Here is a 23,179-nt window from a genome sequence, read left to right as displayed (position 1 = left end):
TTTTACTGAGATTTATTAAATCCAATACGGCCGCTGCCTAATGACGACACAATATGCAAATTAGATGAGTTAATGTACTCCCATCAGATTCCCCTCCCTTTTTTTTGAGGATGAGATGACAAAAACAACACAAAACAAAATAAATCTACTGTGTAAATATGTTCAAAATGTTTTACTGAGATTTATGAAATCCAATATGGCCGCCGCCTAGTGACGCCACAATATGCAAATTAGATGAGTTAGATATGAGATATAAGATATGAAAAAGATGAAAACATGAGTGAATAGATGAGACCTGTGGCAACATTTGAGAGTTGGGATGGAGTCTGTAGCACAAAGTATGGAGACGCTGTAAAGGCTAGAAAAAGCCCAAAGATTGGTCTCTTTCTCCCCCCTGCTGCCATTCATTTCCTATGGGACAGCTTTCGAAGATTGTCATGACGTTTTTCTGACATCTCACCTTTAGGAGGCCATAAAATCCAAACTAATCGAGTAATGAAAAAGTTCTAAATAAGATCTGATTAGAAGGAGTTGACCTGTCATCTGTGCAAGTTTGAAGCCGATAGGATAAACAGTGTATGAGAAGAAGATTTTTTAGGAAAGGCAGTTTTAAGGCAAAATCTTACTTTGAAAGGGCAAATAGCTCACTTCCTGTTGGATTTAGGTCAGGGGTGTCAGCGCGTGATTTTTAGATCTTCATGAGATGAACACGGCAGTTTTGGTTTCATGTTTCTACAACGTTCCTACAGGCCGTAGCGGCCATTTTTGTGTGTCTAGGTGGCGCTAGAGAGCCCATTTTGGCATTTTAGGGGTTAATTTCATGATTTTCTAAAATTTTTCACCGGTTCTGATGTGCGTGCCAATTTTGGTGAGTTTTTGAGCATGTTTAGGGGGTCAAATTCCAGTTCAAAGAGACAGCGGGAGAAAGAAAGAAAGAATAAACGCACCAAAAACAATAGGGTACTCGCCTTCGGCGAGGACTGCTCTGTGAGCAGTCCTCTGCCTCCGGGCTCGGCCCCTAATTAAAGCTGCAAGCAGCTCACCTTCCAGAGGCACTAACTCATTTCCTGTTGGATTTAGGTCAGTGGTGTAAATGAATGATTTGTAGGTCTTGAGGAAATGAAGAAGCCAGTTTTCATGTGATCTTACTACAGCATTCATATGGGCCGCAGCAGCCATTTTACTGTGTCTATGTGGCACAAAAATTGTCAAGAGGTTTTGTGACATGTCACCTTAAACAAAGCAAAAAATCCAAACTGTGCGAGTAATGACAAAGTTGTTCAGAGGAATTGTTAAGCAGGGCTTGGTCTGTCATGTGTGCGAGTTTGAAACCGATAGGATAAATGGTGTAGGAGGAAATATTTTTTGAGAGACAGAATTTGTGAAAAATTACATCTTACTTTGAAAGGGCAATAGCGCACTTCCTGTTGGATTTAGGTCAGTAGTTACAGCACGTGACTTGTAGGTCTTCATGACACCAACGAGCCAGTTTTGGTTTGGTCTTTCTACGGGATTCCTACTGGTTGCAGCGGGCATTTTAGTGTGTCTAGGTGGCACAAGAAATCGTAAGCAGGTTTTGTACGACATCACTTGGAAGATGCCATGAAATCCAAACCATTCTAGTAATGACAAAGTTATACAGAACATTTGATTAGGATGAGTTGATCTGTCTTGTGTGCAAGTTTGAAGCCGATACGATAAACGGTGTAGGAGGAGTTGATTTTTTAAGGAATTTTTAAAAAGACCATTTTTGAGGTGAAATCTCACTTTGAAAGGGAAATAGCTCACTTACTGTTGGGTTTAGGTCAGAGGTGTGAGCGCTTGATTTGTAGGTCTTGATGAGACGAACACGCCAGTTTTGGTTTGATCTTTCTACGTCATTCCTACAAGCCGCAGTGGCCATTTTAGTGTATCTAGGTGGCTAGGTGGTGCTAGAAAGGCCATTTTGGCACTTTTGGGGTTAATTTTTTCATTTCCTAAAATTTTTCGCCAGTCCTGACATGCGTGCCAAATGCCTAAGGGATGGACGGGCTTTTTGAATATTCTGACGGAGCTCAACATACCGATAACCTCGGTGACCAATCCTCGTGCTCGCGCCCAATATTGTCGACTCAAAACCACCGGAGGGTGGCATGAAGGAGAGGAAGCAGAAGAAGAGGAAGAAGGAGAAGGGAACTGCCTATTGGTCCGACATCCCATTGTTCCGACCATATTAAACCCATTGTTCCAAAGTCCATTCCGAAATCATCATGATCCCCTGTGGTTAAGGTCTGGTTAGGTTTAGGCACAAAAACCACTTGGTTAGGGTTAGGAAAAGATCTTGGTGTGGGTTAAAATGAAAAGGAAAGTGACAAACACATAAGCTGTGAGCCTGCTTCGCCTCAAGCCTTTCCCAGCTGACCCAGAGCCGGTCGCGGTGCACCATCAAGGCAGAAGTACGTCCGCCGGGAGCCGTTCAGCACCGCGGACCGTCGGACTAATGGGATGTCGGACCAATGGGCTGTTGGACCAATGACATGGACCCGAAGGAGAAGAGGGGGCCATAGCACCGGTCAAAAGGGGGAAAGGAAAGCGGAAAAAACAAGATTTAATTCCGTTTGTGGAGGAGGAGGAGGAGGAGGAAGGGTTACACCGGTAAAAAGGAGTGAAAGAAAAAAGTGGAAAACGGCTGCTCGTTGGATTAATTATACGGTGTGATAATTACTTTAATAAGAGTCGTACGACAACAACATTGATGTTTGTCTTGTATTTTTTTTTATTTCTTGAACAAGTTGTAACAATCTTTGAACATTTCTAGAGAACAGGCGGTGTGGTTAAAAGAATCTGCTCGCTGAATCCTCGTACAACGTTGATATTTTTTCACAAACTTTGATACCGTTTCATCATTTTTTACGATGTCGTCATGATACAGAGATAGCACGCTCTCAAAAGGTAGCCCACATAAATAATAAACACAATGCTGTCCACAGGCGGGCGACAACGACGTCTTGAAGTTGTCTTTTCTGGTACAGTAATTTTTTAGAACAGCTTTTTAAAAATTATAACACGGTTTTCGGGTAATAGACAAAGTCGGGCGGTAGTCCGAACGAGTCGAAAAAAGTGGCACACCCTTCTTCGTCCAGAGTGAGCACTAGCCAGTCTTCTCCGGGCTTGTGACTAGGGTGTGTGTTGACAATCATGTAGGCGTGACGTCTGAATGAGCGTGTCAGTGCCGGAAGCTGGTCCGAAGCCCACACGCTGCAAAACGCATCTCCCAGTAAATGACGCATGACATCTTCCAGTCGGTGGTTATTCATATTCTTTCTTTCTTTCTTTCTTTCTCAATAATAATCCACCAGCACTTGATGTTTGGAGTTGATCTCCAAAAAACTCTCATAACAGGCGTACACAATCACCGGCAGGGGAACTCTGAATCTCATTTCTAACCTTAAGCACCCACTGGAAACCGGGGACAAGGGGTCTGCGTCTTCAGCCGTGTTGAGATTAAACACAAACAACGAGTACTCCTGGTTAAAATCCTCCCTGTCGATGCCCAGTGGCAAATCTTTCAGGTGTCTTCTTGTGGCCGTAAACATGTTGTAAAACTCTCTGACGGACAGGCCGTGGTTAAATTGAGGCTGGAAAGCTTTGGCAGACACCTGTCTGCCGTCCTGACAGAGGGCCAAGTATTCCACATCATTGTGCGCAAAGTTTAAGGGTGACAGGTCGCTTTTTCCCGTAAAGGCTTCATGGTTCACCATAGCCAACACTATATATTTTGGCATTGTGCCCAAAAAGAGATTTTCTTGATTACATACTCTAGTATTTGCCGGGATAGAGTACGTTTTCACGTTGACACGGGACAAAGGATAGAGCGCGTTACCCCTCAACAGGGCTGCTGCGTGACCCAGACGCGGGGGAAACGGTCGTTTTCTTGACAAAGAAGCACCCAATATTTTTAATTTAAAATTAGCGTTAGCGGAATGCATGAGACAGAAGGCATTGCTAGCGCGGGTCAGTTTAATTCTCAAATCCACAGAGTTCAAGAGAAGCCTCTCGCAGAAAAGTATGTCGGCGTGGAGTGGGCCCAACAGGTGAAGCTCACCAGAATTAGCAGTGAACCAAGCTCTCTGCACTAGACCTTTGTTCGGTCCGTTCTTTGTCACCACGGAATCCATAGAGCCGGCCGTGTCTCTGTAAAATAACTCGCCGGTAAACTGACTTTATAGCAAATGTTCTGAAAAATTGAGGAGGGTTTCGATCACGGCTCTGTACGGGTGAGTGGCGCTGGATTGCGATATCTATCGCCAAGAATAACGTCGCAATGACTGAAAATGGTATTCAGAGGATAATTCACGAGGCCTAAGGGTGCGTCATTATCCAGGTTCGTGCCATCAGGTTTGGTAATTTTCATTCGCAGGTGTAGCAAGGTGTCGTTCAAATCCAAATATTTTTTGCCGTCTCCGGGAATGAAAACCTCTATAGGCCCCGACTCGGTAATGGCCAATAAAGGCAAAATCTCTGTGTAGAGCTTTTCGTCGATAGACAGCTGCATCATGGGGGCTGAAAATAAATCCAGCTCCGCCATACTGCACTCTGTAAAAGAGCCATGTTTTGTTATGTTTTGTTTGTTTTTTTCTAAAAGATATCGCCGGACCTTATCGCTGCTGCAGGGCTCCGGGTAGACTTGTTTCCCTTAGCGCCTCTTATACCAACTTGCCCTTGGCGAGTCGTCGATGTTTTTTAGATCCTCGTGAAACGCGCTCCCCTGGAGGTCTCTTTCTCGCTCTTCTAGTCAAAACCATAATATCCCCGGATCCTTCTTGAGACATCTGATCAGAGTTTTTAGCCGCTATTTCACCTACGGTGTGGCTTATAACCTTCGAGGCTATGTTTTTAGCGGCCAACTTGAGACGAGGTTTAGCGATGGCAAAACCGTTTTTCATGATAGGGGACACGAAACGGAATAATTTTGAAAATATAGACCCTATCCTTCGTCCATACATGACGGGGGAGCCGTAAAAACCGAGTAGGGCTCCGCCCGCTTGGTTTTCATAGTAGCTCACAAAACGACGAGGATCGTGGTAACGGGTCATTTTTTTCAACAAGGTCTTTGCGGGTCTGAAATGGAGTTTCACGATAGTCTTGCCAAAGGTAAAGTTTACCGGCTATTTTGATGGGTCTTAATTTCAACATGGATTCTTTCAATGTGTTTCTTGATGACCGATAGATACGAGGCGGGGTTAAAACACTGCATGATGACATCGTCGCACATCCCTTGTATAGGGACGGTTCTTGAGAGCGGAGTGTAGGCGTCGCCTACGAGCTTATGACTTACCACGTCACTATAGCAGTAAAGGTGGTAATTCCCCGCTTTTATATCAGCCAGGTAGGGTGCCAACCTGGCGTCAAAGGTGAACCATTCTCCCAGTTTCATGCCCAATATGTAAGACATGGGCGGAAAAACGTGCAGATGATACTGACCGCCTGCCTGAAATTCAAATCTTTTTTGGATGTTGTTAAACGCTGAAAAAAATGTTGCTGTCGATGACTCTAAGATGTGTGTTTAGCTCGGTCTTGAGCAGTTCAAAGTTGGCGTAATATCCCCCTCTGAGCCTTCGACGGTTGACTACGGTCTCCTCATCGGGTGTCGCGGGTTTCTTTCTCCACTCAAAGTAGGTCGTGTCTTGAGGAATGTTATGCCATGTGTGCGGGTATGAAATCTCCGTCAAGGCCACTTGCCACGGGCCCTCTAATTCAATATTTTGCGCCAAGTCGACATGGAAACTGGAGCCGGTATTATTTTTAAATATGTCCATGCTGGCGTTGGAGGTCAGGGTAATGTAAAACCCCTCACCGCCGGAGATTTGAGCCATGATGAAATGAATACAAATTTGATGTATGACGCGTTCTTATAGAATTTTCAGCTTGCCAGCCTTGACCCAGCTGCTGAATTTCTCGGGCCAGTTTTTCCAGCGTACCAACACTTGTTTTTCTCCACCGACGACACGTCGGTCCAAAATTTCTTCTATCGCGTAGCTCTTGTCTTGTGGTATCTTTACTTTTTGCAGCTCCGCTTCGTAAAACGTACCTCAGATAGGTTCTTCGTCATTATTTTTCAGTTTGTACATAGGGGGTACTCGGGGTATATATATATGTACATATTCTCACAAGATCTCCCTGTTTAAAATTCATCTTTAACTTTTCTTGGAAACTCAGGGGGATTGAGCTGTACAGGTTTTGAAAAACTTGTAGGGTGTTCTAGGACGTCACTTGCATAGTCGTCATTTTTATACTCTTGTGATAGCCGTTATTATAGCTTTTAACCAAGTCCTGCAGGACGTCTACGTACCTGCGGGTGTTTTTGGCAGTAAATTAGCTCCACATTCTAGTTTTCAATGTACGGTTAAATCTCTCAATCACCGAGACCTTCAGATCACTGGCCGTGGCGAAAAGTTTAATACCGCGTTTATCCATCAGCGCCTTAAAAGTCCTGTTGAAGAATTCATTACCCGCGTCCGTTTGTAGCTTTTCAGGGGTCTGACTGTCGTCTAAAACAGAGTCAAACACCCTAGTGACTTCGGACGCCGTTTTGTTTTTTAGCAGTTGCACGTATGCTTTCTTTGAAAACACATCGATGACCGTCAACAGATATTTAAAACCGTCGTTGTGCTTGGTCAAGGCTTGCATGTCACAGAGGTCTGCTTGAAATTGGTTCAGAGGTTGCGGTACAAAAACCCTATTTCTGGGAAAATGTATTCTGGCAGGTTTATGCAGAGTGTATGCATCTTGCTCGGCTAAAAAATCTCTGACTCGGTCAGGGTTTACTCTTTTACCCGTCTCATCTTCTACGGCCCTGCGGAGTCGTTCGAGTCCTCCCAAACTCCCCGGGTGAGACGGGTCGTAATAAACCTTTTTCATGACAAGTTTCTCTGACATGTTGAATCAATAATGAACACAACCGCTCGCTTACCAAAACATTTATTTTAGGAAAACAATTGGAATATATATGAGGTATACATGATTCAAACATTACAAGATATATGAGGTATACATGATTCAAACAATCACAAGTTATATGAGGCATACATGTTGAAAACATTACAAGATATATGAGGTATACATGATTCAAACAATCACAAGATATATAAGGTATATGTAACCCCCCCCCCCCCCCCCTTCGTCTTAGCAGGTAAGTATAATTTAGTGTAACTCCCCCTTTTAGCAGGTAAGTATATTTACAATGGACCAACTAGGTTGCAATACTCAAACAAGACCAGTACCAGAATACCTAGGATTTCGCTCTTGGAGTCCAGGGAATGAATACCAATATTGAGACACACACATACAATTTAATTTGCAAAAAAAAACATGTATTTGTATTTTATTCCCCCAAAACAGAAATATGGCTATAAGCCTTCAATGTAGAACAATGTATAGAAAATAATAAAGGAAAAATGACAACTTGTGCGCACAAGAAAAATAAAAAAAATGTATCTTCTGTTGTCTGTGTTCAGTTTTTATTTATGAGGTCAGTATCAGTTCGTTGGGGCCCTTTAATGTGTGCAAGTGGCCGTGTATCCTACCACACCACAGGTAAGAAAAGGACGTTCCATTCTCTGTTTCTCTCAACCTGGCTTGCCATCTGATTAACTGGAGTTTCTTTTCCACAGGTGATCCTCATGAAGCAGTGGTGTTGCTCACTTCGAATCAGTCATCCAGATGACTGATCACGACGTCTTATCTCTTTTCATCAAATCCTCATCAGATCACAATCCGCTCAAAAAAACCTGACCTGTTGAACAGGCCATATTCAAAATGTCAACAAACACTGCTTTGAACAGGCTATAACTTCTCACTTGGTGTAAAATTGTAACACACTTAAAGCCTATATAACTCTACCCATCTCTATTGTACAGCCAAAAATAATAAACCTTAATGTCTCATCTGATTTAACAGAGTCCACTATACTAGTGGAACATTAATGAATTTTACTCATACCACACCACCCTATCTCACAGTTTACACACTTACAAAGGACAGCTCTTCACATTTCTGTTCGACATAAAGATGCTAACTCTTTAGCTTGAGTCAATGAGTTTCCATTAGCGAAATTAGCTTAGCGGCTAGCGAAACATTGCTCTAGCTTAACAGTTAGCGCGCAATTACCTTAGCGGCTAGCGCGCGATTAGCTTAGCGGTTAGCATTTCCCATCTTAATTTTCTCTCGTAAAACTCAATTTTTTTACACACAATTAACTCACCGCCAAGCAGCGTATGATAACATAAGGGTCCGGAGACTCCTTACAGCAACTCCCGGTCACCTCAACACTGTTTTAAGAACTCACAAAGCGGAGAGCTCTTCCCAGTCTCACGAGCCAGTGTGGTCTCTCTCTCATCCATGGAAAAAAAAAGGGTGGTGGCAGGGCTGGGTTTCAGCTACCTCCGTTCGCCACTTTACGTCATCAGACAGGGCATTGGCTGATCCCGCGTCAGCTCACGGGAGCTCAGTTAACCCTTTCAATGCCAAGCCTCAATTTCACACTATATGGGGCATTCTACCGAATGTGTGCAAAGTTAGTAAGTTAAGTTAGATTTTCACAATTAAATTGATAAAAAATAATATTTTAACAAATTTCGAAGTTCAAATTATAGAATTCTTCAAAATCTAAATGCAATCTTTCTTTGTAAAATGCATAACGCTGATCAGATTGATTTCAGAGTTAATAATTGATGAAACAGAACATAAATGTAATCGATTAGCTTCATAATACTTTAGTTGATAACTCAATATTAGGGCCGTAAAGGTACATGTATTTGTGTCAAACCCTTCGGTACGCGACTTTCGGTTCGGCACGACCCTGTACCAAATTACTGGGCGCAGGATATTATTTTATTTTATTTTGTTTTATTTTAATTCCGTTTTTGCAAGCCGAACCATTTAAAATATCTAGTTCCCCGACAGACATAATTGAGTGACGGACCGAGTCCCGTAAATCTCCGCTTTCACTTTGTGCAGCGCATTCTCGCATTTTGACAACATGGCAAGTGAGCCTGACGAACCTGAAGACCCACCCTCAAACCTTAAGTCCTCCGTTCAGGAACACTTTGGTTTCAGGGTAAAATACGAAGATGGAAATAAACAAGTGGACAAGACAAAAGCAGTGTACCATCACTGCAGAACAGCGGTCGGGTATGTACTTGGAAACATGTCTAACATGCTAACGCATCTAAAGCGACACCACCCGAGTTTGAACGTTAACCGGCACGACTAGAAAAAGCAATCTGGTGCAAACTACGATATCGTTGTTGTTTAAAAAGAAAGAGCGTTTCCCTGATCATCGCGCTAAAGAAATAACCAGCACCCTTGGAGTTGAGTAAAATAGTTTAAGCTGCACTTTAGATATAAGCATGTTTTGTTTACTGCACTTTAACAAAGTGGGAAAGCTAAGTAAGTTCCTAGTAAAACTGAATCTGAGCAGGCTTTAAAGCTGCCCAGCTGCACTATACTTTTTATTTTAATTGAGTAAAACTGTTAAAGCAGAAATGTATATTTATATTTTTCATTCAAAAAATGTGTTAAAAAAACAGCAGGATTTTATTTTTCACTTTTATATTTCTATTTTCATTCAAACAGTGTGAAAAAGCAGGATTTTATATATATTTGTTTCATTCAAAAATTGTGTAAAAAGAGTTAACTGCTGTGGTGGTATGTTTTAATGAGGTTACCAATAAGTAAAAGATATTTAATAGTTGTCTATTTTTTTCATTACTGTACCGAAAAAAAACGAACCGTGACTTGTGTACCAAGGTACGTACCGAACCGAGATTTTTGTGTACCATTACACCCCTCCTTAAAATACTTTATTTTTTACAAAACACCCAGTGTTTTGGTAGTGACTGCACTGTTTCGGTAGTGACTGTCCTGTTTCAGTAGTGACCATTATACTGTTTTTAAGGTTGCATCGTATTTCCTCAAATGTATGCCTTATGGTGGGAATTACAAATTCAAAGACAAATGTTTTGTGGTCAATAAAACAATTTAATTTTTGAGAGGGCAGAGCAGAGTAGAGCAGAGAAGAGCAAAGTAGAGTAGAGTAGAGCAAAGTAGAGCAGAGTAGAATAGAGCAGAGTATAGTAGAGTAGAGCAGAGCAGAATAGAGTAGAGCATAGTAGAGTAGAGCGGAGTATAGTAGAGCAGATTAGTGCAAAGTAGAGCAGAGTAAAACAGAACAGAGCAGAGTAGAGCAGAGTAGAACAGAACAGAGGAGCACAGTAGAGCGGAGTATAGTATAGCAGAGCAGAGTAGAACAGAACAGAGCAGAGTATAGTAGAGTAGAGCAAAGAAGAGCAGAGTAGAGCAGAGCAGAGTAGAGTAGAGCAGAGTAGAGAAGAGTAGAATGTAGAGTAGAGCAGAGCAGAGAAGAGCAAGACTTTGGACCACAAAATTATGGGGTTTAACTTCTGACCATTCCATTTTGTCACTACCTAAATGATCATGTCACTACCGAAACTTTACCATAGGTTTCGGTAGTGACTGTTTTGGTAGTGACATTCCTAGCTATTTTTCAGGATAACTAAAGAATGCTAGCAGTCACATGGCTAACAAGCACATGTTTGAAGAGTTGTTCACACAGAAAAACATAATATTTTGCATAACCCCCCCAAATTTTTACATAATTGAAGAGAACTTGTGTTCGGTAGTGACAGTTTTAAAAGTTACACACTGATTTTCAGACTTTGGAAGACATTTATTTAAAAAAATTATGGGAGTCAGCGACTTACCATGCAGCCATGTGGGACGGGGGTGCAGTACTACCCCCTTCTCAGAAATTCAGGGGTATGGCTAAAATCCAGACTCAAACAGAGCATTAAAACTCTTGTGTTTCAGTAGTGACATGAAAACAAGGGACACTATTTTTTTAGCATAGTTTCTTAATTTAAAAATGAATCCCACAATACATCTAAATCTTTCAACTTCTGTTCAAACTTAATCACAAAGATGTTTTAAATTAGACTTGAAAAAAATATGAAAAATGTTTTAAGTGTTATTCACATGAATTGAATTTTAGAGGTCAGGGTTGGGGACAGCTACTTCCCAATAGAAAGTACCCTATAAATGGTGATTTTGTATATATTTAGCTTATCACTTTCTCATTTAATGTCCTGGGTTTAAATACGCCATAACATAATCTTTGTAAATATCTATTACTCAATTACTCAATTTTATTATTTTTGTTGTTTTTTTGGCAAGGGACAGCACTTTGCACACAATCAGTAGAATGCCCCATATACAGATGGGGTGCACTCAACCACTACACTCATATGAATATGAATATGGCTCTATGAAGCCTGGGCTACATATACATGATTCAAACATTACAAGATATATGAGGTATACATGATTCAAACAATCACAAGATATATGGGTATACATGTTGAAAACATTACAAGATATATGAGGTATACGTGATTCAAGCAATCACAAGATATATGAGGTATACATGTTAAAAACATTACAAGATATATGAGGTATACATGTTGAAAACATTGCAAGATATATGAGGTATACATGATTTAAAAACAATCACAAGCTATATGAGGTATACTCAGTTAAAAAAACAAAAAACATAGCATTAGGCTAAAGCAGACGAGAGCAAATTCATGGCAGAGGTTCCTTGGATAATGTGAATATAATAATGCAACCTTCTCAATTCTGTCAAGGTGTCCACAGGTACGTTATTGCCTTGTACAAGACAACTCACTGCGTCTACAAACAAAACGTACAGAGTAACCAAATGGCTTACGTTTGAGGCATTCATCTCTTTAATGATTTTGTAGAATGCATCAGCCACCGAACCGTCTTTTACAAGTTGCAATGTGCACCGTACCAACACATCCCAGGGTGTATGTACAGATTGGGACCTAACTATATCCAACATGCATTCCAATGGAGTTACTTTAACATCTCTGTCCAAACCCACAGTCATTTTGTTTTTAATAACCTGATCCAAAACATGGATTAAACGACAAATGACAACGTGTTCCTCTACACGCGTTACAAGTTTACTCCAGTAGTGACCCATTTTCACTTTTTAAGCCAAAACTCCAGAGCTTGGTCTACGATTTCAATCTTTTCCTCGTCTCCTTCGGTCATCGTGTTGTAAATCTTGGCGATCGAGTGGTCGATGCGTCTTATCGTTTTAAAGTCATACAGCAGGAAATCACAAGCGCCACGGATCCGGTACTGGGACACGCAGAGACGGCGAGCATTAAGAGCTTGTTGGATGGTAGGGATAAAACGATCCATCCAAAGTCTTTGCATCAGCTGGTGATAGTGTACCTCGTAAAAATAGTCTGACGTCTCTTTCAGACATTCGTGCTGACACTGACTCGGATGCTTGATTTGACACCCATTGCAGATTTCCTTTCTGTACTGGCAAAAAAAAATTCAGCAGCAGTTTACTCACTATGGGGCAGCAGTAGCTCAGTCCATAGGGACTTGGGTTGGGAACCGAGGGTCGCCTGTTCAAGTCCCCGTCCGGACCAAAATATGGAGCATGGACTGGTAGCTGGAGAGGTGCCAGTTCACCTTCTGGGCACTGCCGAGGTGCCCCAGAGCAAGGCACTGAACCCCCCAACCGCTCAGAGCGCCTGTCATGGGCAGCCCACTCTGACATCTCACCACTTAGTGCATGTATAGGTCCTGTTTGTGCATGTGTGTGTTCGGACCTGTGTGTAATTGACAAACAGAGTGAAAAATTGAATTTCTCCACGGGGATTAATAAAGTATATAAAATTTTAAAAAAATTAAATTAAAATTAAATTATGGATCTCACCATATTCAGAAATCCCACAGAAATCCCACAGACAGCACCGCGTCCGTTTCATCGTGCATTCCTTTACAAGGATATCCGGTTCGCACTTCTGCTAAAGAAACGGCGGCAGCAGGCAGTGAAGAAGAAGAAGAAGAAGAACCACCGTCGGGTGGCTGTTGCAACCTTGCAACATTGTACATACACCTCAAACACAGCTGTAAGACCTAATATATATTTAGATTGCTTCTCCCCAATTTCTCTTCAAGAATTGACCGCAGTGATTTCTTCATCTAAATCATCAACGTGTCTCTTAGACCCCATCTCAACTAGGTTACTTAAGGAGGTCGTACCTTTAGTTAACACTCATATATTAGACATGATCAATATATCTTTATTAACAGGTTATGTACCACAGTCTTTTAAGGTAGCTGTAATTACTCTTCTAAAGAAGCCCACTCTGGATCCAGAGGTGTTAGCCAAGTATAGACCAATATCTAATCTTCCCTTTCTTTCAAAGATCCTTGAGAAAGTAGTTGCAGACCAGCTGTGTGATTTTCTCCATGATAATAATTTATTTGAGGAATTTTAGTCAGGATTTAGAGTGCATCATAGCACTGAAACAGCACTAGTTAAAATTACAAATGACCTTCTGATTGCTTCAGACAAAGGACTCGTCTCTGTACTTGTTTTATTAGATCTTAGTGCGGCGTTTGACACTATTGACCATCAAATTCTGCTACAGAGACTGGAACACTTAATTGGCCTAAAAGGTTCTGCACTAAGCTGGTTTAAATCTTATTTATCTGATCGTTTTCAGTTTGTTCACATTCATAATGAGTTCAAATAAACACAAGAAGTTTGTGCTCTTGAGAAAGGATCAACACACAGTGAAAAACCTAAGCCCTATGATAAGCTAATATGGCAAGGCTTAACTATACAAACCAATGAGCAGTGATAACTAGCATGTCTTTCGGGTCATCGGGTGGGAACCTCCTTTCACCAGTGTTTCGTCTAGTTGGTCCCACGACACCTCCAGGAGGCTAGACAGTGATCTCCAGCGTCCCAGAGACACTCCCCTAATGCCAGGTCTCACTGCTCCCCTCCCTGCACCAACCCAATAACCTCCTTTACCTTACTTACGCATGGCTTTCTCAGCCCAAACAGCACTGCCACCTTCAACCAAACCCAGGCTCCGTACATGCGAGCTCTAGGTAGAAGCAGGGCTGATACTACCTTTCCTAGCACATTCACCACACTCTATTTCACACACTACATAGCAGAACTACAATATAAGCTAAAGTTAAAGGAGCTAAATAAACTTACAGGATCAACAAACACACTCACCTTGCCGCATGGCCTCAAACAAAATGGATTCAAATAGGCCACTCCCACACTTAAATAACCTTCCTCTTCCTGGACTTCCTCCTTACTTACACATGGCTTTCTCAGCCCAAACAGCACTGCCATCTTCAACCAAACCCAGGCTCCATACATGCGAGCTCCAGGTAGAAACAGGGCTGATACTACCTTTCCTAGCACATTCACCATACTCTATTTCACACGCTACATAGCATAACTACAATATAAGCTAAAGTTAAAGGAGCTAAATGAACTTACAGGATCAGCAAGCACACTCACCTTGCCGCATGGCCTCAAACAAAATGGATTCAAATAGGCCACTCCCACACTTAAATAACCTTCCTCTTCCTGGATTTCCTCCTGAGAGGAAGTGGATCTCTCCACCTGATCTCAAGGAGTTATGTGCCCTGTTTAGTAGTTCCCCCTGCTGGCCCCCAACTAACATTACTTATTCTCTTATAGATAAACTGGCTACATTTAATTGCTTCATCTGACATTTCCCTCACTGTCTTCCTCAAACTCTGTCCCCGCACTCCGAGTTCCCCCAGGAGCGAGACAGCTGATCTTGCTATGAATCCCCTACACCCCACTTCCACTGGACAAATCCTAGTCTTCCATCCTCACTGCTCAGCTTCTGCTCCTAAGTCTGCATATCTAAGCTTTTTTCTTTCATAGGCTTCTTCCACTGAGTCTTCCCAAGGAACTGTCAGCTCAATGAAATAAACTATCTGTTGACTCACTGACCACAACACTAAGTCAGGCCTCTGCCTGGTACAAACTATTTCCTGGGGAACAACAAGCTTTCCCCCTAAATCTACTTGAAGAGAGCCGGCCCTAACTATAAGCTTTATCAAAGAGGAAAGTCTTAAGTCTAGTCTTATATGTGGAGACGGTGTCTCCAACAGGAAGATAATTCCACAGGAGAGGAGCCTGAGAGCTGAAAGCTCTGGCTCCTGATCTACTTTTGGAGACTGTAGGGATCATGAGTAACCCTGCATTCTCAGAGTGCAGTGTTCTGGTTGGATAATATATTACTATGAACTCTCTAAGATATGACGGAGCCTGACCATTAGAGCTTTATAAGTTAACAGTAGGATTTTAAATTCAATTCTGGATTTTACAGGGAGCCAGTGCAGAGAAGCTAAAACAGGAGAAATATGATCTCGTTTCTTAGTTCCTGTTAGTACACATGCTGCTGCATTCTGAATTAGCTGGAGAGTTTTTAAGGACTTACTAGAACTACCTGATAATAGAGAGTTACAGTAATCCAGCCTTGAGGTAACAAAAGCGTAGACCAATTTTTCTGCATCTTTTCGGGTCAGGATAGGCCTAATTTTCGCAATATTACGCAGATGAAAAAATGCAGACCGTGAGGTTTGTTTTAAATGAGAATTAAAAGACAAATCTTTATCAAATATTACTCAGAGGTTTCTGACAGTAGTGCTAGAGGCCAGAGCAATGCCATCTAGAGAAACTATGTCATCAGATAAAGAGTCTCTGAGTTGTTTGGGGCCAAGAACAATAACTTCAGTTTTGTCTGAATTTAACATCAGGAAATTGGTGCTCATCCAGGTTTTTATGTCTTTAAGGCAATTATGAAGTTTAGTTAATTGATTACTTTCTTCTGGCTTCATAGATAAATACAACTGTGTATCATCCGCATACCAATGGAAATTTACAGAGTGATTTCTAATGATGTTACCTAAAGGAAGCATATATAGAGTAAATAGGATTGGTCCGAGCACAGAACCTTGCGGAACTCCAAAACAATCTTTAGTACATAAGGATTATTCATCGTGAACATGAACAAACTGAAAACGATCAGATACATACGATTTAAACCAGCTTAGTGCAGAACCTTTTAGGCCAATTAAGTGTTCCAGTCTCTGTAGCAGAATTTGATGGTCAATAGTGTTAAACGCCGCACTAAGATCTAATAAAACAAGTACAGAGACGAGTCCTTTGTCTGAAGCAATCAGAAGATCATTTGTAATTTTAGCTAGTGCTGTCTCAGTGCTATGATGCACTCTAAATCCTGACTGAAATTCCTCAAATAAATTATTATCATGGAGAAAATCACACAGCTGGTCTGCGACTACTTTCTCAAGGATCTTTGAAAGAAAGGGAAGATTAGATATTGGTCTATAGTTGGCTAACACCTCTGGATCCAGAGTGGGCTTCTTTAGAAGAGTAATTACAGCTACCTTAAAAGACTGTGGTACATAGCATGTTAATAAAGATATATTGATCATGTCTAATAAGTGAGTGTTAACTAAAGGTAAGACTTCCTTAAGTAGCCTAGTTGGGATGAGGTCTAAGAGACACGTTGATGATTTAGATGAAGAAATCACTGCGGTCAATTCTTGAAGAGAAATTGGGGAGAAGCAATCTAAATATATATTAGGTCTTACAGCTGTGTTTGAGGTTAGATAGGTACTATCTGAGGACAGGAGGTCATGGATTTCGTCTCTAATACTTAGAATTTTGTCATTAAAAAAGCTCATAAAATCATTACTGCTAAGGGCTAAAGGAATACAAGGCTCAATAGAGCTGTGACTCTCAGTCAGTCTGGCTACAATGCTGTAAAGAAACCTGGGGTTGTTCTTATTTTCTTCTATTAAAGATGAGTAATAGTTTGCTCTGGCATTGCGGAGGCCCCTCTACGTTTTGAGACTGTCCAGATTAGACAAGATTCTTCCAGTTTGGTTAATCACCAATTCCGTTCAAATTTTCACGATATTTATTTTAATTTACGGGTTTGAGAGTTATACCAAGGAGCGAACTTTCTTTGCTTTGTTAACTTCTTTTAAAGAGGTGCTACAGAGTCGAGTGTTGTTCGCAGCGAGCCTACGGCACTGTCGACAAGATGATCAATTCGAGATTGGTTAAAGTCAGTATGGGAAACCTCTGTTACTGAAGGACATGGTATTAAATTTAACGACGGAGGAATCATTTCCTTAAATTTGCGACAGCACTATCTGATAAACATCTAGTATAGTAACTGTTGCTGAGTGGCATATAAATTGAGTAAAAAGAAATCAAAAGTAATCAGATAATGATCCGATAGCGAGGGATTCTGTGGAAAGACTGTTAGGCTATCAATTTCAATTCCATACGTCAGAACTAGATCGAGGGTATGGTTAAAACAGTGAGTGGGTTTATGTACACCCTGACTGAAGCCAATGGAGTCTAATAATGAGATAAACGCGGTAGCCAGGGAGTCATTATCAATGTCAGCGTGAATGTTAAAATCGCCTGCAATAATAACTTTATCCGATTTAAGAACTAAACTGGATACTGGAAACTCTGAGAATTCAGATACAAATTCAGAATACAGGCCAGAAGCACGCAACACTATAACAAATAAAAGTGGCTGCGAGGTTTTCCAGGTCGGATGTAAAAGACTAAGAACAAGGCTTTCAAATGAATTATAATCTAGTTTAGGTTTAGGACTGATTAACAGACAGAGAGTTAAAAATGGCTGCAACTCCCCCTCCTTGGCCGCTGCCTTGAGGAATGTGGGTATTATTATGACTGGGAGGAGTGGATTCATTTAGACTAACTTATTCATCTTGACACAGCCAAGTTTCAGTAAGACTGAGTAAATCAATATGATTATCTGATATTAATTCGTTTACTAACACTGCTTTCGATGATAGAGACCTGATATTTAACAGTCCGCATTTAATTCTCCTGTTTTGTCTTTCTGTCACAGAAGAGGTTTTAATTTTTATGAGGTTGTTATGCACAACTCCTCTTTGTTTAATTTTGGATTTGGATAATTGGTTGGGGGACAGACACTGTTTGTATAAAACTATGGGTGGGTAACTGCACTAGAAGCTCAGTGAAGCGTATAGGACTGTGACTCTGAGTCCTGATCTCAACTCTGGGTTGTCAGGGTTTTGAATAGAGTGCTGAAGTCACGCCCCTTCTGGTACAGCTCATGGGACCTTAAATCGGAAAAAATATGAATGGCAGTGAATGGGGAGAGCAATATTATCTTTTGTTCCCGTTTGAGTTGCGACATGAAGTCTAAATATGTTGTTAATGAATTTAAAACATAAATTTTAAGGTCGAGAAAGTCATACTTTGTGGTAAAACTGTTGAGTAGGCTGACCAAATGTCCTCTTTTGCCCGGACATGTCCACTTTTCACGTCCTGTCCGGGGCGTCCAGAGGGGTTTTTATAAACTGATGATAATGTCCGGTTTTCTGTGTGTTTGTGTGTGTTAGAGTGAGGCACGGGCCGCATATTTCTGTCCGAACCCGAACCGAGCCCGACATTATTTAATGACCAAAGCACTGAGTTTGTGTCACACAGTGGTTACAGGCTATTTAACAGGCCGGGCATGCGCCGTGGGTGCTCAGTGGAGAGGAAGACCTCCATGTTTGAGACGGGAGCGGGAGGCGGGAGTGGGAGGCGGGAGGTCCAACGCTTCCAGCAAGAGGAAAGGGAGAAATAAAACAAAATAAGATAAAATAGGAAAAACCTGTCTCCCTCTTTTATTTTATTTTCAGCATTTAATCAAGGCGGTGGCGGGCGGCTGGAGGTCCGAGACTTCCAGCGAGGAGAGAGGTAGAAACAAACAGCCACTGTGTGTCTGTGTGTGTTATGTTCAGGTGTTGTCACATAAATAACAGTGCCCAAGCAATAAACAGGACAGACAATAGGATTTTATTTATTTTTACACTACATTTTCACTGAAAGCTGACCGAATCTGACCCGAGCCCGAATACAATTTATAGCTACATTTTTGACCAAACCCGGCCCGACCCATCGGGTACCGTCGGGCTCGGATCGCCACACTCTAGTGTGTGTATGTGTCCCTATAGGGGCCTATCTGAATTTCTGTCTTTGAGAGATATTATTTTGTAATAAAACTTTGTATCCATACATATAAATTTTAAATATATTAAAATTATAAGGCATCTTTGAGTAAACTGCGAGTATCATTTAAGTAGGCTATGTCGTGGCCGGGCCGAGTGTCCTCTTTTTTGGAAATCAGAATATGGTCACCCTACTGTTGAGATATAAGCTTTTTAATTAGAAAGACTCAAGAGTACACAGCAGGAGGTCGCGTATGTGACATCATAGCTTTTGCTCACTTCCTGCAGCTTGGAGTGACTGCAACCTGACACAAAACACACAGACATCTTCAATCATAAATTGATTTATCATAAAACAGTGGAATTTCAGCGGGGAGGCCAAGCTGTGTAGTTTTACTAATTACGTTTTTTTCAAAAGCTTATATCTCAACAGTTTTACCACAAAGTATGACTTTCCTGACCTTAAAATTTATGTTTTAAATTCATTAACGACATATTTGGATTTCATGTCACAACTCAAATGGGACCAAAAGATAATATTTCTCTCCTCATTCACTGCCATTCATATTTTTTTCCGATCTAAAGTCCCATGAGCTTCACCGGAAGGGGCATGACTTTGGCACTCTAGGAGAAGCCATCGCTAAGCTAATGTAGCTAACAAGGCTAATAACGTGCAGACAGCAGCTAAGAGATTAGCAAGAAAGTCGTAAAAAGGAGGAGAGCTATAAGTGCTTAAACAGAACTAGTGTGGGTTAAGACTTGAAGTGAGAAAAGCAGAAAGCAGGCTAGTAGAATTCACTAGAGCAGCACAGAGACGCTGTCACAGAAAACACCAGAAATGACACAACACGCTTACCACAATACGTCAGCACGTCAGCACACATTGTGCTGTGTCTTATGATACATTCTTGCAGAGCATCCAATGAAGCAGCATTATCAATCTGAAAGATATAAAAAGGGGCATAAACACCCCAGTCAATAATTATATACTATATATCCTTGGCTATTTTTTATTCAGTGACATACATAGCATGGTGTAATCTTACTCTATCACAACCTAATACATGAAGCCAATTCTGTGTATGTGATATAGGACATTGTCTCAAAACACTGCAGGAACTATGTAAAACTCTGCCCTACCAAACTGGGTATGGTTACATGATGGCTTCTCATTCAGAATGAAATAAATCCGAATGAAATCATTCGGAATTAAAGTTTTTCCAGGTAGTTTACATGGGAAATATTCATTCCGAATGAGGGTTTACACTATCCTGGAAATCCAGAGTTCTCGCGAGAGCACAATTTGAATTTGCTCAGCGAGTCACTCTGGCACTCAGTAATGATGCTCATTACCCATGCCCTCGGAGCCGAGCTGCACCAATCACATCGGTGTGTCTGATATAGGCGGGCCAGAAACGAGCTAAACAGATGAACAGCGCTGCGACGATGAAGTCCGGAATCAGTCAGTAAACATTGCAAGATGGTTACGGATGAACACCAGTTGTTTGAAACGGCTTTGGCTGAGTTAGACTTGGCTTTTTCTCTAAAGGAGGAACAGAAGATGGCGCTCGAATCTTTTCTTTGCAACAAGGACGTTTTTGCTGTTTTGCTGACCGGATATGGCAAGAGTCTAATCTGCCAGTTAGCTCCGCTGGTAGCTAAGCTCTGGATACTTCACCCCGTGTATTGTTCTGATTGGTCGTAGTGTTATCCAATTGCGTGCAGTGATATTTACAAATGCATGCTTAGTGCCATCCCTCGAGTTGGGCCATTTGCATTACTCATAGCCAGATTATTCGGGTCTGCGCAAGGTTTGGGGCAGGGAAGGTTTCTGATTGGATAGGGGGCGGGCCGATGTTACGTGTATGTTTACCGGAAAAAAACACTGTCTGGTCGTGTTAATGTCCGGTCATTAACACGACCGGACCTGCGTTGACAGCGTGGGAAAATTTCTGTCAGCTGACTATGCTGCGCTCTCTGTACTGTGAGAACCACTGCAGGCCTCCCTGCTGTCACCACCGGCTTGTTTTATCTACTATTCGAAGCTCATCTGCTGAGGATTATACCGGGTGTCGAGTTGCTGCCTTTACACTGAAGCCTGATTTCCACAGCCGGTAAGTCCCGCTACTGCTCTGTCACTCTTTCTGTGGATCACCACAGCTAATACCACTCCAACGCTGTGGGGTCCGAGCGGAGCCCCTGCATGTAAGTGCCCGTGCCCTCTCTGCTGGCTCCTATGCTTAATCTCTAAGCTACCATAAAACTGTGCACCTTCCGGCTATGTCAGCTGCTCCCGCTTCGCCGAGAGGATCACAGAACTGGAGGGACGAATATCCACCCTGTACCAGATCCGTGAAGCGGACATCAAGAGATGTTAATGGATATCATCACCTTCGGCCCTGCACAATCTGCCTCCCTCTGTGCTTCTGGCTCTGATGCAGCTCCCTCCGATCCTGTTGCTGCTCCTGAGACCGCTGAAGCTGCTCCTCCTCCGGTGCCAGCTGCCGCCGCTGCTGGCCCCCCTCCAGACACCGTTTCTGACAACTCCTGGATATGACAGGGGGCCAAGCTCAGGGCCCTGACCAGTTCCACTCCATCAGACCCTGAGCCCTGGTGCCTGGTCCCTGCTCTTGGCAGGAGAGGGAGGCGCTCCTCCCATGCGCCTCATCACAACATCCAGCTGGAGAATAAGTTTGCACCCCTCGGTTTTCCTCCTGTTGATGAGGGGCCCGAGCGTCCTCCCCCTCCTCCTCCATCTCCGTCCCAGGGGTGTCACGGCTTAACGTCACCTCCGAGGCCCTCTATCGCCATACATGAGCGATCCTCTCTCCGCAAGACTGTCCGCTCCATGCCACTTCTTACACCGGCACCGCAGCGCACTCCCGCCCCCCTCTCTGCCTGTCCCTCTCCAGCCACTTCATCGCCTCTGGTGAAGTCTCCTCCACTGGCCGCTTCTCCCAACTCATCCAGCCATGAGACCCCACAGTCAGCATCCCCTCCCCCCCTTTAATTATTGGGGACTCAATAACACGACACATCCGCTTTTTTAATGTCGTAATGCATTGTTTACCTGGAGCCACAGTCCCAGTCATCCTGCAAAAACTCCCAGATCTGCTAAACACATTGCCATCCTCCATCCACAGGATTATTGTTCACACTGGAATTAATGATTCGTCTCTTCGACACTCTGAGGGGGCCAAATCACAGTTCAGACAACTCCTACAGTTCCTAACCAGCACCAGCAAATCCATCTTCATCAGTGGACCACTCTCTCCTCACGGCTGTGGGATAGAAAAGTTCAGCAGAGCCCTCCAGCTCCATACCTGGCTCAAGTCTGTCTGCAGGGCACTCAGTGTAGGCTTCATAGATAATTTCAACTTGTTCTGGAATCGCCAATCCTTGTTAAAACCCGACGGTATCCATCCAAACAGACTCGGCAGCTCCATGTTAAAAGCCAACCTGCAGCACGCTGTCCAATCACACCCACATGACTGGCTGTTTACTCACCTCACCCACTCACACGCAGAGGTCCCTCCATCTTCTCCTGTGCCTTCTCAGTGTACTACTGTCTCCATCTACTCCCCCTAGAGGCCACTGCTTTCACTACACCCCTCTGCTGCTGCTTTCCCCATTGCAATCATTGTAACTGTCAGACCCTTCCGCCCTCAGTCCACTTTCAAAGCTGTAAATAAAAATAACCTCTCCTACATAAAACTGAGTGCCCCTGCCTCCTCATCTCACAAGCATGATAACGCCAGTGCCAGTTTCAGACTGTTACACATCCACTCACTCACGAGCAAGGGTCAGCTCATACAGCATCTTACAATATCCCGGACCGTAAGCTTGATTTTCTCTGTTTAACAGAAACGTGGCAACTGCCTAATGATTTTACTCCACTTAATGTATCCACTCCCCCCGGATTTATTTATAACTGTCAACCGCATGACTCTGGCAGGGGAGGAGGTCTTGCGATGTTCTATCGTGAGAAGTGGAAAGTTCTTCCGGTTTCTACGAGGGGTGGGAGTAACGAATTACAAATACTCACGTTACTGTAATTAAGTAGTAGTTTTTTAAGGAATTTTTTTGGGTGCTTGTACTTTTATGAGTATTTTTTTCAAGTGTGTAATTTTACTCATACCTGAGTACAATTTACACCATGTAATCTACTTCGCTACTTTTAAAATCATAAGTCGCTACT

This window comes from Epinephelus lanceolatus, chromosome 13 (genome assembly GCF_041903045.1).
Source record: "Epinephelus lanceolatus isolate andai-2023 chromosome 13, ASM4190304v1, whole genome shotgun sequence".
Taxonomy (NCBI): domain Eukaryota; kingdom Metazoa; phylum Chordata; class Actinopteri; order Perciformes; family Serranidae; genus Epinephelus; species Epinephelus lanceolatus.
Note: the sequence above shows the minus strand (reverse complement) of the source record.